The 12954-nt window shown below is 33.6% G+C and overlaps 1 non-coding gene across 1 annotated transcript; it reads right to left on the bottom strand.

The window, feature by feature from the left end:
* Positions 1-983: 983 nt before the first annotated feature.
* Positions 984-1102, bottom strand: LOC149242296 (U5 spliceosomal RNA). Its single transcript, XR_016246859.1, has one exon. It is a non-coding gene; the product is annotated as a U5 spliceosomal RNA (small nuclear RNA).
* Positions 1103-12954: the final 11852 nt, after the last annotated feature.

The raw sequence follows: 12954 nt of genomic DNA, 5'->3' as shown, positions 1-12954 counted from the left end.
AATGAGAGAAGACTGTTAATTTGAATAATAAAAAAATTGAATTACAAAATAGAAAAAAAAAAAACAAAAAGCTAATAAACCCATAAACTACAGCTAGTCTTTAAAATTTCACCCTCCATTCATTCATTTCATTCATATATATATATATAAGTCGTCCAAGATGAATCACTAATAATTAAGACCATTCTTTAAATCGAAAAATATCAACCACACACGATTCATATATAAGTCACCATATATAAGTCCTACCCCAACCACTTTTAAAGATCAATCAATCACTGATAATTAAGACAATTCTTTAAACCGAAAAATATCAACCACACACGAAGGGTAAGTCTACCATACTTTTAAGATCAATCAATCACTCATAATTAAGACAATGCGAAAAATATCCCCACACGAAGGGTAACATTCAGACCTATATCATAATATCTATTAGAGAGCATCGGATAGCATCAGATATTTAACATTGAAATAATATTCAGCCATTTCATAATTGAGGTGCATCTAGGGAATTGATAACATTGAAATAATATTCAGCCATTTCAAAATTAATTAAGACAATTCCTTAAGGCGAAAAATATCCCCACACGAAGGGTAACATTCAGACCTATATCATAATATCTATTAGAGAGCATCGGATAGCATCAGATATTTAACATTGAAATAATATTCAGCCATTTCATAATTGAGGTGCATCTAGGGAATTGATAACATTGAAATAATATTCAGCCATTTCAAAATTAATTAAGACAATTCCTTAAGGCGAAAAATATCCCCACACGAAGGGTAACATTCAGACCTATATCATAATATCTATTAGAGAGCATCGGATAGCATCAGATATTTAACATTGAAATAATATTCATCCATTTCATAATTGAGGTGTATCTAGAGAATTGATAACATTAAAATAATATTCAACCATTTCAAAAATGGGCATCTAGGGAATTAATCCGTTTTGGGTTTGCTTTGTGGGCTTCACATCTCAAAGTGAGAGAGAAGCCTCCAAAAATTGGCGTATGCCGCTGATTGTGGCCAACACACGGTATTCTTTAGTAAAAGGCGAAAGAATAGTTCGCTTTGTGTTGACCACACGACTCCATGCTTGTTAAAGTCATCGCCCGCTAATTTGTAGCCCGTCCTCTGTTCTTTCTCAACCTCACAATGAATGTGGGACAATTAATCACTATAGACAGTTCTCATTTTTATTTATTCCTAAATTGACATTTCTAGTATATTTGTTCTGGTGGAATGTAAAGCAGTGCCTCTAATTCAAAGAGATTCAAATCAAGTATTTCTTGGTAATAAAATGTTCAATAATACTGATTAATAATATGTTAACTATTTAAATTTGTAAATCACTTCTTTGACAAAAAAAACATTGAAATTTAATTTTAAGTTGTATTTTAAATCTTTTTTTTAACAAATAAACAAAAAAAATTAATTATTAATTTAATTATAAGTTATATTTGATTTGATGATTTATATATTAGTGTTGTAAAATAAATTAAATAGTTGGTAAATATGGATAAATAACAAAACAATTACTTCGTTAAATATTTTATATTGTCAAAATTTTAAAAATAATATAAAATTATAATTTTATTTTAAATTATTATTATTGATAATTATAATAAAAATTATTTGGGGGAGGCGGGCGCAAGAGGGCACATTTTTTGCCCTAATGGAGAAATAGAGATCAAATTTGCTTGGGGGCTAGGAATCAACACAAATAATCAGGTAGACGCCCTAGCCCTTTGGCAAGGAATGAATATAGCAAAAGAAAAGAGAATTGTCAACTTTGAGTAATCAAAGACTCACAAATTACCATTCAGAAATGTTTGAATTCCTCAAAAAAATCCTCATATCTCTTTCCTCCAATCCTTCAACAGATCGAGTCTATAACTAGATGGTTTGATAACATTGAATTTTATCATGTCAAATGGGAACTCAATCAAAACGCAGATGCCCAAGCAAATAAAGGAGCCTCTCTTGAACAAGGAGTATTAATCCTTGATCCAGGGACCCCTTCTTTCCATCACATCCCATGAATAAATCACAAAGGAATGATCCACTAATGGCATTATTGAGCAGGGAAATAAGACAGGATAGAGTAATAATGCGAGCAGCTCATATCGAGATACGGGCAGTCATCGAAAAGCCCACATTCTTCTTGCAAGACAGAGGATCTGTGTTTATAGTCGATAGCTAGGGTGGGAATGTTCCATGCAGACGAACAATTGGTGGATGTTAGAGCAAGCATTAAATCCTCACTCTCGTTTGCAGATGGTAGGTACCTTGAGCGCATTGTATGTCATTACTCCCCACGCAAGAGTGAGCATACTGGTGGTAATTTGGGAATTTAGCATGCAGAGCAAGGACATCAACCTTCAATGCACTCCCCCCTGCATTGACGGCGACATTCCCTATAGTAAGAATTATATAAGTGGTAAGAAGGTGGCGAAAGCTACATTGAAGATTTACAAAACCCTTGTAGCTTGTATCATGGCAGCTTCAACAAGTAATGGAGATCCGCCTATAACAAAGCAACAAATCGAAGGCATTAAATTAGAACTTTCATCCCTGACCGTCAAGGTTAGTGAACAAATCATCTCTAAAGTGCGGTTGAACTTCACATTGGTTTCTCGTCAATTAGATCATTTGCGTGAGGACATGAACTCATGGAGGAGAACCGAAGGTGGAAACGCTTTCGAAGAAGGTGGAAGGCATTGAAGTGACTATTGAGACGGCCACTGTGAGCGTCATCAAGGAAGTCTTTAGCCTTTCTGAAGTTTCCTAGCGTGGTGTGTCAGAAGCTCTGGAAGAGAGAGAGACTCAAGGAGAAACTTTTGTGTCTCTGCTTCAGATGGACATGGAGAGAAATGAAGTAGTTGACAGCCCAAAAAATCTACATATGGGAAGCATGTAGTTTTTAGATCTAGTTATGCACAAATTTGAATGTATGTAGAAATCAGTGGTTTTTTTTAGAGGATATATAAGGTTAATGATGTAATAATTCTCAAAAAGTCAAGGCAAGGTAGGTATAGAACAAAAACTAAACAATTTGGGAAATTTGATGAAGATAAACAGATTTTGGATGTAAAAAGGAGTTGGCTTATTTCCAGGTTTATCAATAGCAACCTACATGTTTCCTTAAAAAAAAAATTATAATAAGAATTAATATATGGGCTCTCGATTGAAGTGATTAGCAATGTGGAAATGGAGCTTGGGGAGCCACCACCCTACTGCCTACTACTACATTTGAGAGGGAGGGATGGCGTGGGCATCCCACCCCATGTATAACACATGCGAGTTTATTCTTCATTCACTATGATGTTAAGCATCCTAAAATTCTCTTGTCCTGTGAAGCGTATCATTGTTCCCTCGAATTTATGGTGTACCTTGACTCCTTCCTTGTCACTAGTGGGATTATTTTCTTTGTTTTTTTTATGGTGTTAGGCCTGTGCACGAAGGAAAGTTTGCAGAGCCATGGCATGATTCTTGGCCTTTTTTCTAAGAAGGGGTCGCTTGCCTCTAGTGATGCACTAACAATGACCTGAGATTGCATGGAAGCCAATTCAACTTATGAGTCTAGTAGGAACAATTGCTTGCTTGAGATGTTAGATTATGGACCTGAGCTAGGAACTGGGCGTACAAAGACTTCATGCCTCATAACTTTGCGAATTTCACTGGAGCTGAAGGGGAAAGTTGTCGGTATCACCACCTTACAATCTGTGTTTGAAACCCAGCCAACTCAGGTAAAATGGGTTAGCACTTTCAAGTTACAGGCTTTTCTCTTGAACCATACTATTTGTTGTTATTACTCTGATTTTGTGTGGTTCAAGTTTGGGTATTTCCTGTTAATTTTATGGGGGTTCATTATGTCCTACTCCTTGGGGTTTCCTGGCAAGCGGGTATTTCTACCTGGAGGGGTTATTCTACACCTATGGTTTATTGGTCATTTTATTTGTGTTGGCTCGAGTTGGTCTGTATTCCTTGTATCTTTTGGCCTTTCATCTGTCTCGAAATTTTTAGTCTCAATCCCCTCAATTTGGGTTTATTGGGGCTCAATAACCTTGTCTGACTTCTTTTCTATTGATGCAAAATGCCCCAACAATGTATGTGTAGCCGTAGGGGAGCTGGTGGTAGAGGACTGAAAGGGTGATTGCGTGCCCAGACCTAGGCCCAAGAAGCTATTGTTATCTTCCACTTTGCTACACCTCCTAGCATTCATGAACAAATCTGCTAACTTGAAACTCTCACCACTAATGACCGCTAGGCATATTCTAACTTTGAAATTATGGAGGTAGCCAATTGAGTTTTTTATTCGAATAGAAAATGGCATCCACCCGTGGTATTTATCCACTCGTGGAATTTACCCATGGTATTGTAAGTGGCATCCACCCATGGTATTGTATGTGGCATTCACCCTTGGTATTCATCCTCCCATGGTATTTATCCACTCATGGAATTTACCCATGGTATTGTAAGTGACATCCACCCATGGTATTCATGCGCCCATGGAATTTACATGTGGTATTGTAACAAAAAAAAGTTATAAGTAACAAGTCACATTTTGTAAAAGGACAGATTGTCCACCAAAATGTAGCTTTTGCAATTATTCTCTCTTTTAATAAAAAAATTCTTGGCGGTTTTGTTTACTGTGTGTTCTCCTTTTTTTCTTTTGGCATTTTAACTTTTGATGCCTTGGGGGCCTCCCCCCAAGATCCGGATCAGTTTTTAATCCTAGTCACGCAATGGGAAGATGGAGCCAATACCTGAACCCCATCACCCCTCATTGGCAGATGAAAACTCTTTTCAGTAGAGTCCTGAAAAATAAGCATGAAGATCGTAATGACATCATTTCTTCCTTGAAAAAGATCAAGTGGGTACAGTGATATCAACACTCATGTTTGGCTAGTTTGGATGCTTGTCTCGATCACCTGGAAATCCACCTTCAATGTGAGCTTAAGGCTTTTGCCCCAGTTGATACAAGTGCATAGGATCTTGACCTCATGATATGTCTCTATGTGGTTATTTTGATTCTCTATGTAGCTCAATCTCAAATAATTCTTGTAGTTTTAAACAACAATTTCTTTATTTTGATATGCTTACTCTTAAATTACCAGTCAACAAAACTAGTTTCTCTTGAGACAGGTTGAGACCAGTGATAGTATGAACTATGATATATGGGATGTCATATTTTGAAATTTTGTGGTAATGCAAAATTAACTTATAAAAAAAGGAATTAATATATCAGTCTCTCTCACACACACTCATATATATATATATATATATATATATATATATATATATATATATATAAGATTCAACCACTTTACTACCAAGATTCTTAACCTATAAATAGGCTTGGTTAATACCATTGCTTACTAATATCACATGCCTAAAAATTCATAACTCATGCTCATATGACATTTTTTTTAATTAATTAATTTAATTAAAATGACAGAAAACATATAACTACTTTTGAGATAACCACAACCTTTGATTTATAATTACTAATAAGAATACTTTAGAATATTCTATGGAAGTTAAATCCCTACCATCCACCTAATAGATATGATAGTTAAATTAAAATTTTGAAAACCATGTTCTTTTAAAATAGACATGACCGGGTAGCTCAATTGTTCGCGATCATCGTGATATGAAGTATTGTGTAAACTAAGAGATCCAAGGTTCAAATCCCCCTTGAGTAACCTGGTGTATGGGGAGGAGGACTGTCATAGCCCCCAGAGGTATAGTGGTAGCGACCAGAATCAACCCTGTGTCACAAGAGTACGAATCTAACCCAAATTCAAGATTCAAATCCCCCACAAATAACTTGGACTACTAACAAGAGGATTGCCATAGGCCCTAGAGGTAAAGTGGTAACAACCAAAATCGGCCTCGTGTCATGCAAATACAAACCCAACCCAATAGTCAATTCCTCTAGTACAAAAAAAAATATACACTCCCTAAAACACACTTATCCAATAAATATATAATTAAATTGTTATTTGCTTACATTTATTCCCAAAATAATTAATATACAACCAACCCAACAATAATGATGCTATTAAGATGTAAATCATATTAACAACATTAAGTATACTAAGTACTTAGTATGTAATGTTTACTCATACTTAAAAGCATTATAATAGTGAACCATATTTTTTTTTGTTACAAAGAGTGTATATTCAAGAATTAAATAAATCAATATTGCAATTGATACAAAACTTCAAAAGTGAATACTTAATAAGATATTCAACTTCAATAACACATATTACTTGCTTAAACTAAGTCAATTTAAATTAAACTAATTTAAAATAATTAATCAAAACACTGTCAAAACCCAATTTTATTTTAAACGCTAATATCCACACAACAACAACTTAATTTTTAGCTACTCGTTACTATTTAAAAATATATACAAATAAACAATATATGAAAAACAAAAATAATATGCAAGAGGGCTTAGAATATGTTTTAAAATTGCTTTTGCTTAGTTAAGAGCTCATCTTCCTTGGATGTAATGAAATTGATTAATGACCTAAGATCGAAAGGCATTTGGCAAGAATGAAAGTATGTCTCCTTACAGACCATTAGAGGGTAATTCTAGGTGGTGTGGTTTTCCTTGAATAACAATGATGAGCCAACGTGCATTCGTGGATAATAGCGAGTGATGGTTGTCCCCACTGATAGTTTGACAACTAAGTTATAATAGGTTTTCCAACTTTATTAAAAAAAATGCAATTAAAAAAACAATCCTCATAACACATTAAAGATCAAAACATTGGATCTCTTGTTTTCCTATCATATGAGAAATTTGAAGCGAACATGTCCTAAGTTGTAAGTATGTGCTATACTTATTATGAATTGCTTTTTTGGAATATATCAAAGGTAAAGGTATTTTAGAATCTTTTAATTATTATGGTAAACTTATAATTTATTGGAATAATGTGGGTAAGGTTGAGAATCAAATCTTCCAATAAGACACTATAACACCAAGAGTATATCAAACAACTTGCAAGTCAAATATACCAATAACGTATGTCCTAGCAAGAGTAGAGATGTCCCAACCCCACTATACTTGGACCTATTCCAGGGATCGCCTACTCTTCAAACCTTATCACAATATACCAAATGTGCCCCTTAGAATTAAACCTGAATAAACTGAAAAACAAACTATACTCCCAACCACTCAAACTACTAACCTAATACTAAAACATTCCAAAATTACAAAACCACTTTTCTTTTCATAAAATATAACCCTTTATTTTTCCAAATATTACGCCTCTATATATTGATAACATAGTGTTTCATGTGTGGACAAGAAAAATGTTATAATATATTATATTGTAATGGTTCAATGTTATAATATACTAGCATAGATCCATCTTAACTCTGGATCTACCCAGCACGGAGAGGGATCAAATCTCTTTTCACTCTAAAAGAGATTTGCATCTTAAGAAATTTGATCCCTCTCTACACTTGGTAAATTTGGAGTTAAAATGGATCTACGCTAAAAAGTTACACATGTTACAAGTAAAAAACGATGTTCATTGTATTGATATTTATTGTTCATATTAATAATAAAAATCAATATAGATTAATTTCAATTCATGTAATTAATTAACTATAAAAAAATGAGTAAATAAACATGGAAAAATGTCAGATTGGATGCTTCTGTGATTCATGATATAATGCTAAGATCTTCGGGAGAAAATCACATAGATAACATATGGTCGACGCATTTCGAACCTCAATCTAGGTTCATCATCAGGACCAGGATGAGGAGCAAGATCAACAGACCACTAATATATATCTCAGAGATGCAATGATAATTTTCCAATGGTCAAAAGAAAAATTAATAAGAAGGAATGTTAAGGGATAAAAAGTAATTTATTTTTTAGTTATTTTTGAATTTTATTTTTTATTTCGATTATTCGGAAGAAAAAAAATAAAAATATAAAATATAAAATAAATAAATATAAAATAATATATATATATATATATATATATATGAACAATTCATATTATTTTATAATTTATTCAAAAATATTTATATGCCTCTAACAATTTTTATTATTTTATTATATGACCCTCCTAATTTCTAATATTTTTATCATATATTCTATTAATTTTAAATAATGATTGAAAAAATAATATTTATCTAATAAGAAAGGAAACCTATGTAATAAAAATATTATATTTAAAAACACTAATAAATAAAAAGATATTACTAATAATAATCCAATAATAATAATAATAATACAATCATCCGTTATGGATATCATGGTTGAATCAAGAACATGATATTTTTAATCAATCATTATTATACAATTAATATAATTTTTAAAAACTAATTAATATAATAATAACATGAAAATGAAATCAATACAATTAAAGGGAAAAGGTCCTAACATAATACCCACCAACCATGAAAGAAGAAGGAAACCAAGGGGGTTAAGAACACAGAGAAGGGACCCACGAGTTGCTTAACTTCCATCCATCGTCCCTATTAAGAGTCTTACTCCTCTTTTCAATTTTAATGGCTTCTCTTAATTTTCGGTGATGGAAATGATCAACCTTCTCGAGGACCTTAGAATCCTCTAAGCATAGGTGCTTCATTAATTCAGCGTGTTCTGCTAGCGCAGAGGAGTGGATCCTACAATGTCTAAGGTTCGTTGCGTGCTCCTGAATGCTTTGAGAAATGGAACGACCCGTCTCTCCAATGTAGGGGGTTCCACAAGAACAAGGAATTAAAAAACACCCCTCATTCATTTGGGATCAATAGGGTCTTTGATAGACCTTAAAGAGCTACGAATGGTTTTCAATGGTCTAAAGGTGGAGCCAATCTTTTGTTTCCTCAAAATCCTAGTAATTTTGTCAGTCGTCCCTTGGATAATGGGAAGTTGGACACTAGAGGCCACCTCAACTTCTTTCTTAGTTATAGGTCCCTGACTAGCCTTTAAAAAGGTTTGGAAACCTTGGAACTTATCATAACCATTCTTCTTGAAGACATTTAAGAGATGGGTTTTCTCATCCATCAGATAGTCTTCATTAGAAACCCTTAAAGCCCTAGTAGCTAGAGTGTTGAGAACCCATAGTTTCTGGGCTAGAAAATGATGAGATTTAGCATGAAGATATTGCTCATTGTGGGTTTTCTTACGAAAAACCTGGTGGGAGAAAGAACCATCGTTTTTCTTTGAGACAAGAACATCAAGGAAGGGTAAGCTTCCATTAACCTCACATTCCATGGTACATTTAATGGAATCAGATTGATTATTAAGATGATCAAAAAAGGAAGCTAGTTTTTCCTAACCATGGGGCCATAAGTTGAAGGTATCATCAACAAATCTTTTCCAAATTTTTGGTTTAAATCGAGCAGAAGCTAAAGCCCTTGATTCGAAATATTCCATAAAAAGGTTTGCAACCATGGAGAGAGGGGAGAATCCATCGTTACTTCGCATGTTTTCTCATAGAATTCGCCTTCAAAACTAAAGAAGGTCGAGGTAAGGCAAATCTCTACAATTTTAGCAGTATCGGGATCTGTTATGAGATTGATAACATCAACCGCCTCCTTAATAGAGATGTTAGTGTAAAGAGAAACAAAATCAAAACTAACCATAAAATATTCATTCTCAAACCTTACATTCTTCAACTCATTTACAAAAGAGAAAGAATCCTTAACAAAAGAACTAGACTTACCTACTAAAGGCATAAGCTTCTGAGCTAAATACTTAGCAAGTAGATACGATTACAAGTGAAAATTGACGTGTCCATTATACACGTCAGTGAAAAAAATGTAAACTTCGGGCCAATGCAACTGACAAAAGGGAAGAACTTTAGGCCAATACAATTGATAATGACGGTCAACTTCTTTGAAAATATATGCATAATTCGATACAACATGCTATGAATATTTTTGAAAATTTACAACCCCTTTCATTTGTTTCTTTAATGATTAACTGATATGTTATGCCAGTGTCAAATTGTTGTCACAAAATTTTTATATATTTGTTTTAATTAATAAATTGGATAGTTTTAAATTTTTAATCGATGTTGATTTTTTAATTATTTTTAAAGGAGTTGTCTTTAGTGCGACTTTTTGGACTTTTCGGTGCCGGAATCAGGCGGAAAAAATTTAAGGTGAAATCTTTATTTGTGTTATTTAAATTGGTTTTTTGACAATATATATGGATTCATCACCCTGAAAAACCCCTAGGGAACTTCGATTGTGCAGGGGTTACCCATCAAGCTTATGATTTCAATAAATTCCTACCGGATTTTAGAAAATATAGACACAAAAAGCTTCAAAAAAGTCTCATTAAAGAGAACTCGATTTTTAAATATATATATATATATATATATATATATATATATATATATATATATATATATATATATATATATATATATATATATATATATATATATATAGATATATATATATATATATATATATATATATATATATATATATATATATATATATATATATCATTCACGGGTCTTGGATAGACGATGATCAGGTGCTTTGTTAAGGCACTACTTGATGTGAAGTGACCGGTTCAATTCCCCACACTGATTTCATCCTAAATGCATTTTAATTTCAAATCTACTAAATGTTGAGAGGGATCAAATCTTTTGACATGCAAACTATTTTTAGAGTGAAAAGAGATTTGATTTCTCTCAAGGCTTGGCAGATACATAGTTAAGATGGATCTAGGCTGGTCTTTTCCTCTTTGAGGAGCCTTTCCCCCTTTAAATAAGCAATATTTCACACGAATACTATGATAGGTTATAGGTCAATACGTTAATTTTATTTTAACATAAGATTTTTTTTAGATAACAAGAAAGGACATTACATTGTTTATTCCATATTGAGCTAAAGAGTGCATCTTGGCACAATTAAATTGTGATAAGTCATATATTATATAAAATATTTTAACAAGTAATATGTAATTTTTGTAAGTTGAATCGAAACTTTAAAAATGTTATATCATAAAAGCAAGTGCAATAGCTACAACGCAGCATAGTCCCTACCTCCACTGCTAATTAATTTATTAAAGGTTGTGCGGAGTGTAGAGAAACTCTGCATAATGAAATCCCTCTACATAATGAAATTTGTCTACACAAAACTTTTCGCACAATGAAATATGTATGCACAAAGCTCTCTACAGATTGAAAGCTCTCTGAACAGAGCTCTTTGCACAATGAAAGATCTTTGCACAATGAAGGCTTTCCACACAAAACTCTCTACACAATGGAAAGCTTCCCAATACCATATGACAATGTAAGCATATTGCATGACCATGTGAGCTAATCAGAATTGGAAAACCAACGTGGATGTGGAGAAACTCATAAATTAAAAAGAGAAAGGAGCATTTTCTGCATCTAGGTATTGTCTAGTGGAGAGTTGCCTATACCGTTAATTAATTGATTAAAGGATGTGTGGACTACAGAGAAAACTCTGCACAATGAAATCTATCCACACAATGAAAGCTCTCTGCACAAAGCTCTCCACACAATGAAATCTCTCCACACAAAACTAATTGCACAATGGAAAGTTATTTGATACCTTATGACAATGTCAACAGATTCCATGTTCATGTGGGCTAATCAGAACTGGAACACCAACGTGGATGTGGAGAAAGTGAGAAATTTAAAAGAGGAAGTAGCAGCATCTGCATTTGGGTATCGTAAACTGGAGAGCCTGTTGTTGATATCAGTGATATTCTTCCACTTGATGTTCGAGGGTATAGTGATCGATATTGAAGAAAGCAAGGGTAACATGTGGAGGGCCATGTGGATGGTGTGCCTGCACAAGGTTTTTGTTGTGATTTCTATGCTTTTGTGTTTGGGATATCGATCTCAAATGGGGTTTTCATTGGTATCGTCATATACACCACCACGAAGAGGCTTGTTGCAAACTGGATATATGCCATCTCCATATTTATAGTTATTATGTCGCAATGTTCCATACTTTGGCATGCATTCTCTCGTTGTACAGTTCTCCTCCACACCTTCCTTCCGCACAATACTAATTTCTAAATGATTGAAGCCAACGAAATTGCATCTCAATTCAAAAAAGATTAGCAAATCTCTCAAAGTGAAGATTGTTGAGACAAAGACATATGGTATTCTCACTACGCATTTGTATAAGGCTATTCACATTATCAAATGCATTAAACGCTACAACATTAGATGAAATTTATTTTTAATTTGTGATTTGTGCTGTAGAACATGTGTGTGATAACAAATACAAGTGTGTCACAATGTTTTTCACTTTCGTATGCATTCTCTCTCCGTGTAGTTCTCCCACATACCTTAGTTAAACAAGATTTCATTATGCGAAGTGTGGAGGTTTCCCTATAGACATACTACTCTAGCTCTTACGTAGCACATCAATCATACACAATGAAAGCCATCTTCCTCCAGGATGAAAGCTTGATCTATATTTGTGTATTACGAATTGTTCAGTTGCAATGTTTTGTACTTTTGCATGTATTGTCCCTCCGCACAGTTCTCTCGCACACCTTCCTTTCGCATAATACTATTTTTTAATTTATTGAAGTTAAGAAAATTGTATCTCAGTTCAAAACACATTAGCGCATCTCTCAAAGCAAACAGGCATACATTCTATCTCCACATACTTCTCCTGCATACCTTGGTTAAACAGGCTTTCATTGTGCAAAGTGTGCAGGTGTCCTAATAGACATAGTACTCTGACTCTTACATAACACATCAATCTTGCACAATGAAAGCCATCTTTCTCCACAATGAAAGCTTGATATGTATCTATGTATTCTAAATTGTTTTGCTATAATGTTTTGTACTTCCATATCCATTCTCTCTCTGCACAGTTCTCCTGCACAACTTCTTCCGCACAATACTCGAGTATTCTCACTCCACATTTGTATAAATCTCTTCACATAATCAAATTCA

This window comes from Pinus tabuliformis, chromosome 8 (assembly GCF_031772625.1).
Source record: "Pinus tabuliformis cultivar Carrire ecotype Pingquan chromosome 8, CPIR1, whole genome shotgun sequence".
In the NCBI taxonomy this organism is placed as follows: Eukaryota; Viridiplantae; Streptophyta; class Pinopsida; order Pinales; family Pinaceae; genus Pinus; species Pinus tabuliformis.
This window is presented reverse-complemented; position numbering and strand designations above follow the sequence as displayed.